The sequence below is a fragment of the Trachypithecus francoisi genome, unplaced genomic scaffold (assembly GCF_009764315.1).
Source record: "Trachypithecus francoisi isolate TF-2019V2 unplaced genomic scaffold, Tfra_2.0 Lachesis_group16, whole genome shotgun sequence".
Taxonomy (NCBI): domain Eukaryota; kingdom Metazoa; phylum Chordata; class Mammalia; order Primates; family Cercopithecidae; genus Trachypithecus; species Trachypithecus francoisi.
The window spans coordinates 63,149,838-63,161,684 of record NW_022681461.1 but is presented as its reverse complement, the minus strand read 5'-3'; positions in this window follow the sequence as shown (position 1 = coordinate 63,161,684).

The window sequence follows — 11,847 nt, the reverse complement described above, 5'->3', positions numbered from 1 at the left end:
CTCAATGCAAACAACAGAGCCTTCTCTAGACTGTATAAACAGGAAGGATTTTATTATAGGACATTACATAGCTCATGGAGCCACTGGGAGGACCAGGGAATTAGGCTTGGAGGCTTTGCACCTAGGAATGGTGGCCACTGTCCAGTGGAGATGCCTCTACTACTGCCATGGACACAGCCATCTCAAATGACACCTTTGCTGCCCAAACCCCACTACTGCTGCCCCCCAAAACAGGCTGCTTCTACAGCCACTCTTGCTGGAAAATGGATTCTGTGCAATACTTGCTTCCTCTCTTTTCTCTACTTAGAATTAAAATTATCTTTATTTTGTGTCTGATCAGTGGAGCCCAGCTCATGTGTCTGTACTGCAGCTACAAGGAAGAATGGGAAAGTGAGTTTTCTGGTTTGTGCCTTGAAAAGGAGGAACCCATAATGAGGAAAATTCGTCATACATAGGAAAGGTATTCAAAGGGGCTGGGAAACATGGAAAGTCTACTTCAGTGAATCTGAATTTTCTTACTTCTGTTCTGCCTCTGTAGGCCCTATCCCTAGAATGCTACAAAGATCATCACAATGGCCTTACTGTTGACCTGGTAGCAGCTCAATATTGTTGCAAGCAAAGAGCTTAAGAAGTGAAGTTATGTAATTACAGAACAACAGAGAAACAAAGACTGTTGAGTACACACAGTCCACTCTTTTAGTAATTTTTGAGTTCAAAAAAGTGTCAACAACGCAGGAGGCAGAGCAAGAAGGCAGAATAGAAGCTTCTACCAATTGTCTTCTCCACAGGAACACCACATTTAACAACTATCTACACAAAAATGCACCTTCATTAGAACCAAAGTTCAGGTAAATTATTGCAGTACCTGGTTTTAACTTTGTATTACTGAAAGAGGCACTGAAGAGGGTAGGAAAGATGGTCTTGAATTGCCAGAGCCATCCCTCCCCCGATCCCTGGCAGGAGCCATATGGCATAGAGAATCTGTGTAGGGAGAGTGTAGTGGTTGTAGGATTTTGTGTTAGAACTCAGTGTTGCCTTGTTACAGCGGAAAGCAATACGAGGTCAAACTCAGCTAATACCCATGAGGGAGAATTTAGACCAGCCCTAGCCAGAGGGGAAAACCATCCATCCTAGTTGCTGAATGGGCTAAAGGGCTCTGGGGTTCTAAATAAACTTGAAAGGCAGTATAGACCACAAGGATTACAACTCCTAGGAAAGTCTGATCTGCGCTTGGAGCCAGTGGACTTTAGGAGCATGTGACCTGCTGAGATAGCCAAAAGAGTGCTTGCGTCACCCCTCTCCCAACCCTCGGCAGTGCAGCTCACAGCTCTGAAACAGAGACTCCTTTCTTCAGCTTGAGGAGAGAAGAGTAAAGAGGACTTGTCTTGCAACTTGGATACCAGCTCAGCCACAGTAGATTAGGGCACTGGGCAGAGTCCTGAGGCACCCATTCCAGGACCTAACTTCCAGATGACATTTCTAGACACACCCTGGGCTTATATGGGCCATATAAGGCAGAAGGGAACCTGCTGCCTTGAATGAAAGGATCTAGTCCTGATAGTATTCACCACCTGCTGACTAAAGTGCCATTGGGCCCTGAATAATCAGCACCTGTAGCCAGGTAGTACACACTATGGCCCTTGAATGAGATTCTGAGATGTGCTGACTTCAGGTGTGACCTAGCACTTTCCCAGCTGTGGTGGCTATGGGGAGAGACTCCTTCTACTTAAGAAAAGCAGGAGGAAAAGTAAAGGGGATTTCGTCTTGCAGCTTAGGTACTAGCTTGGCCACAGTGGGGCAGAGCACCAAGTGGGCTCTCAGGGTCCCTGATTCTAGGCCTTGGCTCTTGCACAGCATTTCTGGATTTGACCTGGGCCAGAGGGGAGACCACTGCCCTGAGAGGTGAGTCCCAGGCCTGGCAGCATTCACCACAAGCTCATTGAAGAACCCTTGGCCTTGCGTGAACATTGGTGGCAGCAGGCAGTACTCCCCATGGGCCTGTGGTGGTGGTGGCCATGGGGAGAGACTCCTCTGCCTGTGGGAAGGGGAGGGATGAGTGGCAAAGACTTGTCTTATGGCTTTGTCTGCAGCTCAGCTGCAGTAGAATAGAACACAAGGCAGATTCTTAAGATTTTCAACTCAAGGCCCTGGTTCCCAAACAGCATCTATGGACCTGCTTGGGGGAACTTGCTGTCCTGAAGGAAAGGACACAAGCTTTGGCTGACTTCACCACCTGCTAACTGTAAAGCCCTAAAGCCTTGAGTGAACAAAGGTGGTAGCCAGATAGTGGTTATAATGGGCCTTGGGTAAGACACAGTGCTGTGCTGGCTTCAGGTCTGACCTAGTGCAGTCCCAGTGGTGGTGGCCACAGGGGTGCTTGTGCCATCCCTCCCCACTGCAGGCAGCTCAGCACAGAGACAGAGACTCTGTCTGTTGGGACTCTGTCTGTTGGGAGAAAGTAAGGGAAGAGAAAAAGAATATCTGCCTGGTAATCCAGACCTTATCCAAGATCTTATCCAAGACCACCAAGTGGTACCTCTATAAGTCTGCAAGAGCCACAGCATTTCTGGGCTTGGGGTGCCTCCTAATGTAGATATGACTACAGTGACCAAAAACTTAGATAACAACACCCAGGTCTCTTCGAATACCTGGAAAACCTTCCCAAGAAGGATGGGTACAAACAAGCCCAGAATGCAAAGACTACCATAAATATCTAACTTTTCAATGCCCAGACACCAATGAACATCCACAAGCATCAACATTATTCAAGAAAATATAACTTCATGAAACAAAGTAAGTAAGTCACCAGGGATTGATTCTAGAGAGATAAAATATGTGATCTTTCTCTATCTCTCAGAGAAACGTCATATATCTACACCTCTAGACCTTTCAGATAGAGAATTCGAAATAGTTATTTTGAGGAAACTCAATGAAGTTCAAGATAATACAGAGAAGGAATTCAGAATCCTATCAGATCAACTTATCCAAGAGACTGAAATAATTAAAAACAATCAAGCTGAAATTCTTAAGTTGAAAAATGCCACTGACTACTAAGGAATGCATCAGAGTCTCTTAATAGCAGAATTGATCAAGGAGAAGAAAGAATTAGTGAGCTTGAATATAAGCTATTTGAAAATACATGGCCAGAGGAGACAAAAAGAATAAAAAACATTGAAGCACAAAAACAAGATCTAGAAAACAGTCTCAAAAGGGCAAATATAAGAGTCATTGGCTTCAAAGAAGTGGTAGAGAGAGAGAAAGAGAGAGATAGGGGTAGAAAGTTTATTCAAAAGGATAATAGCAGAGAGCTTCTCAAACCTAGAGAAAGATGTCAATATTTAAGTAGAAGAAGGTTATAGAACATCAAGCAGATTGAACCCAAAGTCCACCTCAAGGCATTTAACAATCAAACTCCCAAAGAGCAAGGATAAGAAAGGAACCTAAAAGCAGCAAGAAAAAGGAAACAAATAATATACAACAGAACTCCAATGTGTCTGGCAGCAGTTTGGTGGAAACTTTACAGGCCAGAGGAGAGTGGCATGACATATTTAAGGTGCTGATGGAAAAAAACTTTTACCCTAGAATAATATATCCAGAAAAATTATCCTTCCAGCATTAAGGAGAAGTAAAGACTTTCACAGACAAAAACTGAGGGATTTCATCAACACCAGACCTGTCCTACAAGAAATGCTAAATGGAGTTCAATCTGAAAAAAAAAAAATGTTAATGAGCAAGAAGAAATCAACTGAAAGTACAAAACTTGTTAGTAATAGTGGGTACACAGAAAAACACAGAACACTGTAATTTTGTTATACTTAAAATATATATAAGTGGTGTACACCTAAGATATATGTTAAGTATACTTAAGATATACTACTTGTATCTTACGTAGAAAGACTAAAAGATGAACTGTTAAAAATAATACCTACAACAACTTTTTAAGACCTAGACAGTACAATAAGATATAAATAGAAACAACAAAAAGTTGAAAAGTGAGGGGAACAAGCTGAAATGTAGAGTTTTTATTAGCTTTCTCTTTGCTTATTTGTTAGTTTTTTAAAGTAATCAGTGTTAAATTGTCATCAATTTAAAACAATGGGTTATAAATATTATTTGCAAGCCTCATGGTAACCTCAAATAAAAAAAATACAATGGATACATAAAAAATAAAAAGCAAGAAATTAAAACATACCACCAAAGAAAATCACCTTCACGAACAGGAAGACAAGAAGGAAGGAAAGAAGGAGGAGAAGACAACAAAACAATCAGAAAACAAATAAGAAAATGGCAGGATAAGTCCTTACTTATCAATAATGACATTGAATGCACATGGACTAAACTCTACAATCAAAAGACATAGAGTGGCTGAATGAATAAAAAGACAAGATCCAATGATCTGTTGTCTACAGGAAATACACTTTACCTATAAAGACACATAGACTGAAAACAATGGGATGAAAAGGTATTCCAGGAAATGGAAACCAAAAAAGAGAAGGAATATCTATACTTAAATGAGACAAAATAGGTTTCAAGACAAAAAGTATAAGGAGAGAAAAAGAAGATTATTATATAATGATAAAAGATTCCAATAAACAAGCAGATGTAACAATTGTAAATATGTATGCACCCAACACTGGAGCACCCATATATATAAAGCAGTTATTATTAGAGCTAGAGAAAGAGACCACAATACAAAAATTGGGGTATTCAATCCTACTGGATTCTTCAACACCCCACTTCAACATCCTGCTTTCAACACACCCCACTCTTAGCATTGGACAGATGGGGACTTCAACACCCCACTTTCAGCACTGAACACATCTTCCAGACAGAAAATCAACAAAGAAATATTGGACTTAGTCTACTATAGACCAAGTGGACCTAAGAGATATTTACAGAACATTTCATCCAGTGGCTGCAGAATACACATTGTTTTTCTCAGCACATAAATCATTCTTAAGGACCAACCATATGATAGGCCACAAAACAAGTCTTAAAACATTAAAAAAAAAAATGGAAATAATGTCAAATATCTTCTCTGACTACCATGGAATAAAATTAGAAATCAATAACAAGACGAATTTTCTAAGCTGTACAAACACATGGAAGTTAAACAATACATTCCTGAATGGCCTGTGGGTCAATGAATAAATTAAGAAGAAAATTTAAATTTTTCTTGAAACAAATGAAAATGGAAACACAACATACCAAAATGTATGAGATACAGCAAAAGTAGTACTTAGAGGGAATTTTATGGCTATAAGTGCTGACATAAAGACTTCAAATGTATCCAAGGATACATCCTAAGGAACTCGAAAATCAAGAGCAAACCCAAAATTAAAAAAAAAAAAGAAAAGATCAGAGTAGAAATAAATGGAATTGAAATGAAGAAAACAATACAAAAGATCAACAAAATGAAAAGTTGTTTTTTGAAAAGATAAATAAATACAATTGAGAAACTTTTAGCCAGACTATGAAAAAAAGTAGAAGGCCCAAATAAATAAAATCAGAGATGAAAAAGGAGGCATTACAACTGATACCACAGAGATTCAAAGGGTCATTCGAGGCTCCTATGAGCAATTATATGCCAATAAATTGAAAAACCCAGAAGAAATGGATAAATTCCTAGGCACATACAACCTGCTAACACTGAATCATGAGGAAATCCAAAACCTGAACAGACCAATAACAAGTAATGAGATGAAAGCCATAATAAAAAGTCTCCTAGCAAAGAAAAGCCCAGAAAACTGTTAGAATTGGTGGACAAATTCAGTAAAGTTGCAAGACACAAAATCAACATACAAAAATTAGTAACATTTCTATATGAAAACAGTGAACATTCTGAAAATAGTAATCCCATTTACAATAATTACAAATAAAATTATGTACCTAGAAATTAATCAAAGAAGTGAAAGATCTTGACAATGGAAAATAAAACACTATGAAAGAAATTGGAGAGGACACACAAAAAACAGAAAAATATTCCATATTCATAGATTGGAAGAATCAACATTGTTAAAATGTCCATACTACCCAAAGCAGTCTATAGATTCAATACAATCCTTATCAAAATACCAATGACATTCTTCATATAAACAGAAAAAACAATCCTAGAATTTATACAGAACCACAAAAGACCCAGAATAGCCAAAGCTGTCCTAAGCAAAAAGAACAAAACTGGAGGAATCGCATTACCTGACTTCAAATTATACTGCAAAGCTACAGTAACCAAAATAGCATTATACTGGCATAAAAACAGACACATAGACCAATGAAATAGACTAGAGAACCCATAAATAGATCTATACATCTACAGGAACTCATTTTTGATAAAGCTGTTAAGAACATACATTGGGAAAAGGACAGTTAATCTTCAATAAATGATGCTGGGAAAACTGAAAATCCGTGTGCAGAAGAATGAAACTAGACCCCTATCTCTTGCCATATACAAAAATCAAATCAAAGTGAATTAAAACTTAAATCTAAGACCTCAAACTATAAAACTACTATGCAAAAACTCTGTGGAAACTCTCCAGGACATTGAAATAGGCAAAGATTTCTTGAGTAATACCTCACAAGCACAGGCAACCAAAGCAAAGATGGATAAATGGGATCACATCAAGTTAAAAAGCTTCTGCACAGCAAAGGAAATGATCAACAAAGAGACAACCCACAGAATGGGAGAAAATATTTGCTAACTATCCATCTGACAAGGGATTGATAATGAGAATATATAAGAAGCTCAAACAACTCTACAGGAAAAAAAACCTAATAATCCAGTTTAAATTGGGCAAAAGATCTGAATAGACTTCTCTCAAAAGAAGACATACAAGGTTGGGCACAGTGGCTCACACCTGTAATCCCAGCACTTTGGCAGGCCAAAGCAGGTGAGTCATCTGAGGTCAGGAGTTCGAGACCAGCCTGGCCAACATGGTGAAACCCCGTTTCTACTAAAAATACCAAAAATTAGCTGGGCACCTGTAATCCCAGTTACTCGGGAGGCTGGGGTAGGATGATCACTTGAACCCCAGAGGCAGAGGTTGCAGTGAGCCGAGATCATGCCATTGCACACTGGCCTGGGCAATGAGAGTGAAAATCAATCTTAAAAAAAAAAAAAAAGAAGACATTCAAATGGCAAACAAGTATATGAAAAGGTGCTGAACATCATTGATCATCAGAAAAATGCAAATCAAAACTACAATGAGATATCATCTCACTCCAGTTAAAATGGAGAGAGACGAAAGAAGGACAATAACAAATGCTGGAGAGGATGTGGAGAAAAGGGAACCCTTGTATACTGTTAGTGGGAATGTAAATCAGTACAACCACTGTGGAGAACAGGTTGCAGGTTCCTCCAAAATAAGAATAAAAATTAAGAGCTACTCTACAATACAGCAGTTGCACTGGTGGGTATGTACTTACAAGAGAGGGAATCAGTATATTGAAGAAATACCTACACTCTCATGTTTATTGCAGTACTATTCACAATAGCCAACATTTGGAAGCAACCTAAGTGTCCATCAACAGATGAATGGTTAAAGAAAACGTGGGACATATACACAATGGAGCACTATTCAGCCATAAAAAAGAATGAGGTCCTCTCATTTGCAGCAACTTGGATGGAACGAGAGGTCATTATGTTAAGTGAAATAAGCCAGGCGCAGAAAGACAAACTTTGCATGTTCTCACTTATTTGGAAAGCTAAAAATTAAAACAATTGAACTCATGGAGGTAGAGAGTAGAAGGATGGTTACCAGAGGCTGGGATGGGTAGTAGGGGATTTGGGGGAAAGAGGGATGTTTAATGGGTACAAAAAATAGAAAGAATGAATAAGATCTTATATTTGATAGCACAACAGGATGATTATCGTCAATAATAAATTAATTGTATATTAAAAATAAGTGAAAGAGTAGAATTGTAATTTGTAACATAAAGTATAAATGCTTGAGGTGATGGATACCCCATTTACTCTGATGTGATCATTATGCATTGCATGCCGGAATCAAAACATCTCATGTAACCCATAAATATACACATCTACTATGTATCCACACACAAAATATGTCACACACAAAAATACGTTAGACATGCCTACAACTGACTTTTCAACTTTATCATGCTTTTCCTATAAAAATGAACTCTAACTTAAAACAGTTATGGGTGAATGACAGAAAGAAATACTAAAAGTTAAAAGATACTTTTATTGAGTACTATTAAGAGTAATCACAATGAAGCACTTTCTTCACTATCTTACCTGTTATTCGTGTTTCATTCAAAGTTGGTTTCCCTCCACATTTGGTCAAGATAACGTCTTTTGCTTTCAATCTTTTTTTTTTTTTTTTTTGAGACGGAGTCTCGCTCTGCCGCCCAGGCTGGAGTGCAGTGGCCGCATTTCAGCTCACTGCAAGCTCCGCCGGGTTTACGCCATTCTCCTGCCTCAGCCTCCCGAGTAGCTGGGACCACAGGTGCTACCACCTCGCCCAGCTAGTTTTTTGTATTTTTTGGTAGAGATGGGGTTTCACCGTGTTAGCCAGGATGGTCTTGCTTTCAATCTTTATCCTTTAGCCAAAAGGGATTTTGGGCCATTTGTACAACTGAAGCTAGGGTTTCAGAACAACGCGGCAGTACACCCTTGCAGATTTCTGTGGCAGTTCAGTCTCCCTCCTGCCTTCAACTGGAGTATAACATATAGCAAAGAGCACTAATCTTATGTGCATAATTCGACACATTTTTACACATGTATAAACCGCCAAAGAAATCAAGATATAGAACATTCCCAGCATTCTAGAAGGCTCTTTTGTGCTCCTTCCCAGTCAAAAACCACCGAAAGGTAACCACTATTTTCGCTTTTATCGCTTTTGATTAGTTTTGTCTACTCACGAACTTCATTTGACTAGCGTCATAAAGTATGTACTTTTTTTGTGTGTTTGACTTCTTTTGCTCAACATAACATTTGTTGACATCCATGTTGCTGTGTATATGAGCAGCTTGATCTTTTTATTGCTGTGTAACTCACGTATATCACAGTTGATTTATCTCGTCTCCTGTTGATGGACATTTGGGTTGTTTCTATTTTTTGACTATTATGAATAAACATCATGCCCTCTATGGTAGATTTTAACTCTTTTTTTTTTTTTTTTTTTTTGGGATGGAGTCCCACTCTGTCGCCCAGGCTGGGGTGCAGTGGCGCGATCTCGGCTCACTGCAAGCTCTGCCTACCGGATTCACACCATTCTCCTGCCTCAGCCTCCCAAGTTGCTGGGACTACAGGCGCCCGCCACTACGCCTGGATAATTTTTTTGTATTTTTAGTAGAGACGGGGTTTCACCGTGTTAGGCAGGATGGTCTCGATCTCCTGACCTCCTGATCCGCCCGCCTCGGCCTCCCAGAGTGCTGGGATTACAGGCGTGAGTCACCGCGCTGGGCAGATTTTAACTCTTTCAATGAGGGCTGTAATTAAAACATCATCTTTAAACACACTTATTAGGGGAAATGGTTCCACTTCTCTATTCAAAATTTCTTTTTGTGTCTTATCTTGCTTCACGGACTGATGGAAAGAGAAAATAGATTCATGAGTGTACATGTACCATTACAGGAGAAAGGGAGCATATATTTATTAGACATCTACTCTGGGGCATGTATTTTACCTGCCTATTTTATTAACTCTTCCTAACAACTTTGTAGGTAGGTTTTCCTGTTTCACAAAGGATGAAATTGAGACACAGAAAAATTAGGTGACCTGTCTGGAGTCATACAGCTACAAAGTGGTTGGAGGTCACATGAAATTCCAAAGCATGCCCTTTTTCCACCATGCACCCTGTCCAAATCATCTAGAACAAGAACCACAGTAGGGATGGGGGAGTGGAGGGTGGTGGGCATTGTTGATATTGATGCACTTCCAGATGATTCTATCCATAAGCCTCAGAGGGAGCCCTCTGCACTGTATCATGCTGCCTTTGGTCATTCTTTTTCTCTTTAGATGAATGGCGTTTTCTTTCCTCTCCCCATGACTCACATTTTCCAGGCTTGCTGTCTCCTTTCTGATTTATGACTCACACTCTGCCTCCTCAGTGATGTTCACTGCACATAACTGGTTATCTGAAATCTCAAAGCAGTGCCTTCTCTCTTCCGCCTGCTGCCCACTTGACCTTACGTCTTCCCTCACCAAGTGAGCCACACTCAGTGAGGCCCCAACCCAAGCTCTGCCTCCTTCACCAGGCTGATGCTCAAGGACCTGCTCTTGTCTTGATTCTCAGTTTCTGCCCTTATGGGAGGGATTCAGGACAGATCTAATTTCCTCCTCCTCCCCACTCACCCTATGGGATAGAAAAGACGCTCTAGCAGTTATTTTTCCTTCATTGTGGTAAAATACATGTAATGTAAAGTTGATCATTTTAAACACCTTACAGTGTGCAATTGAATGACATTTAGTATATTCACAATGTGGTGCAACCATCACCAATACCTAGTTCTAGAACATTTTCATCATTCCAAAGGAAATCCCCTAACCATTTTCAGCAGTAACTCTCCATTTCCAGCCCCTGGCAACCATTAACCTTCTTTCTGTCTGACAATGTTGAGAGCACTCACTACATGCCAGGTATTGTGCTAATATCATGATACACACACCTTATTAATTCTCATGCAAGCAGCTCTGTGAAATTGGGGTTCTTCCTTCCATTTCACAGGTGAGATATTTGAGGCTCAGAGAGAAAACATTTATGTGAGGTCACAAAGCCTGTAAGTGGTAGATCCTGGATGAAACCACCCCCAACTCCAGCCCAGCGCTGTTTCCAATGACTGCTAAATGATGACCAAAACCTAAGAGTCTTTCCTGTGATAAACATGAGTGATGCAGGTGTGGGTAACTCCTAAGCACATGTATTTTCCATTCCAAAAGAATATTCTTTCCATTCCATCCTGAAGGTCAGTGGTAACAAAAAACAAACAAACAAACAAATGCAGTGAACACACATTCAAATGACTTACGCTTTAGGAATTTTCTGGGATCTGTGACCCCAGAAACTGTCAGTTGACTTCTCAGATCTTGGGATGGCACACAGGGCAAGCAGAGTAAGAAATAAAGTGACTCCAAATGCTTCACAGGCTGAGGGGGTCTCACAAAAGGAAAGGTTCTAACATCTACCAGATGGCTGTTTCTCATGCCTTGTTGTCTAAGATTCTTCCTTCAAGAGCTTGGGCTTTTGGTTGCTAGGACCATGTAGGCTGACTTCCATTATGGTTCCAGAAATGAAGGAAGCAATTGAAATCTCCATGTTCACAAAAAAAGGAGGACCTTATTAGACTTAACAGAAAAGCTACCATATGACATGCAAGCAAAGCTGCATTTTCCTGACCTTCATGCAATTAAGACAAATCTGTGTTGGATGCCTCTTCCTACCTCATATCAAACATGTTAAAATGTAGCCATATAGCACATTTAGTATAATTTACATATATATGTTGAGGTAGGTTGTAGTTGACTAACATAATGCCTTTTGTAGACATTTAATTAAATATAATTTTCATTTTGTAAGTTTTTGGGACACTACATTATTTCTTCCAAGTCTCAAATAATTCCATAAGCCTTTGAAAAGGTCAGTGACCATCAGGCGTTGTGCATTGTGTGGGTTTCTTGAACAACCTTGCTTTGTGAGCCTCTCTGCATGATCGCTGTGGTTGAGTAACATTCTGGTCATTGGTCTGAATCTGATTGCCTTTATCATTCAGCTAGACAAGAGCTCAGAGGTGGAGTCTCTGCTGATTTGGAAAAATATGGAACATAAGTTCACCAGCAAAATGTTCCAGTAGATTATTTTTACATATGGTGCTTCATAAATATAGCTG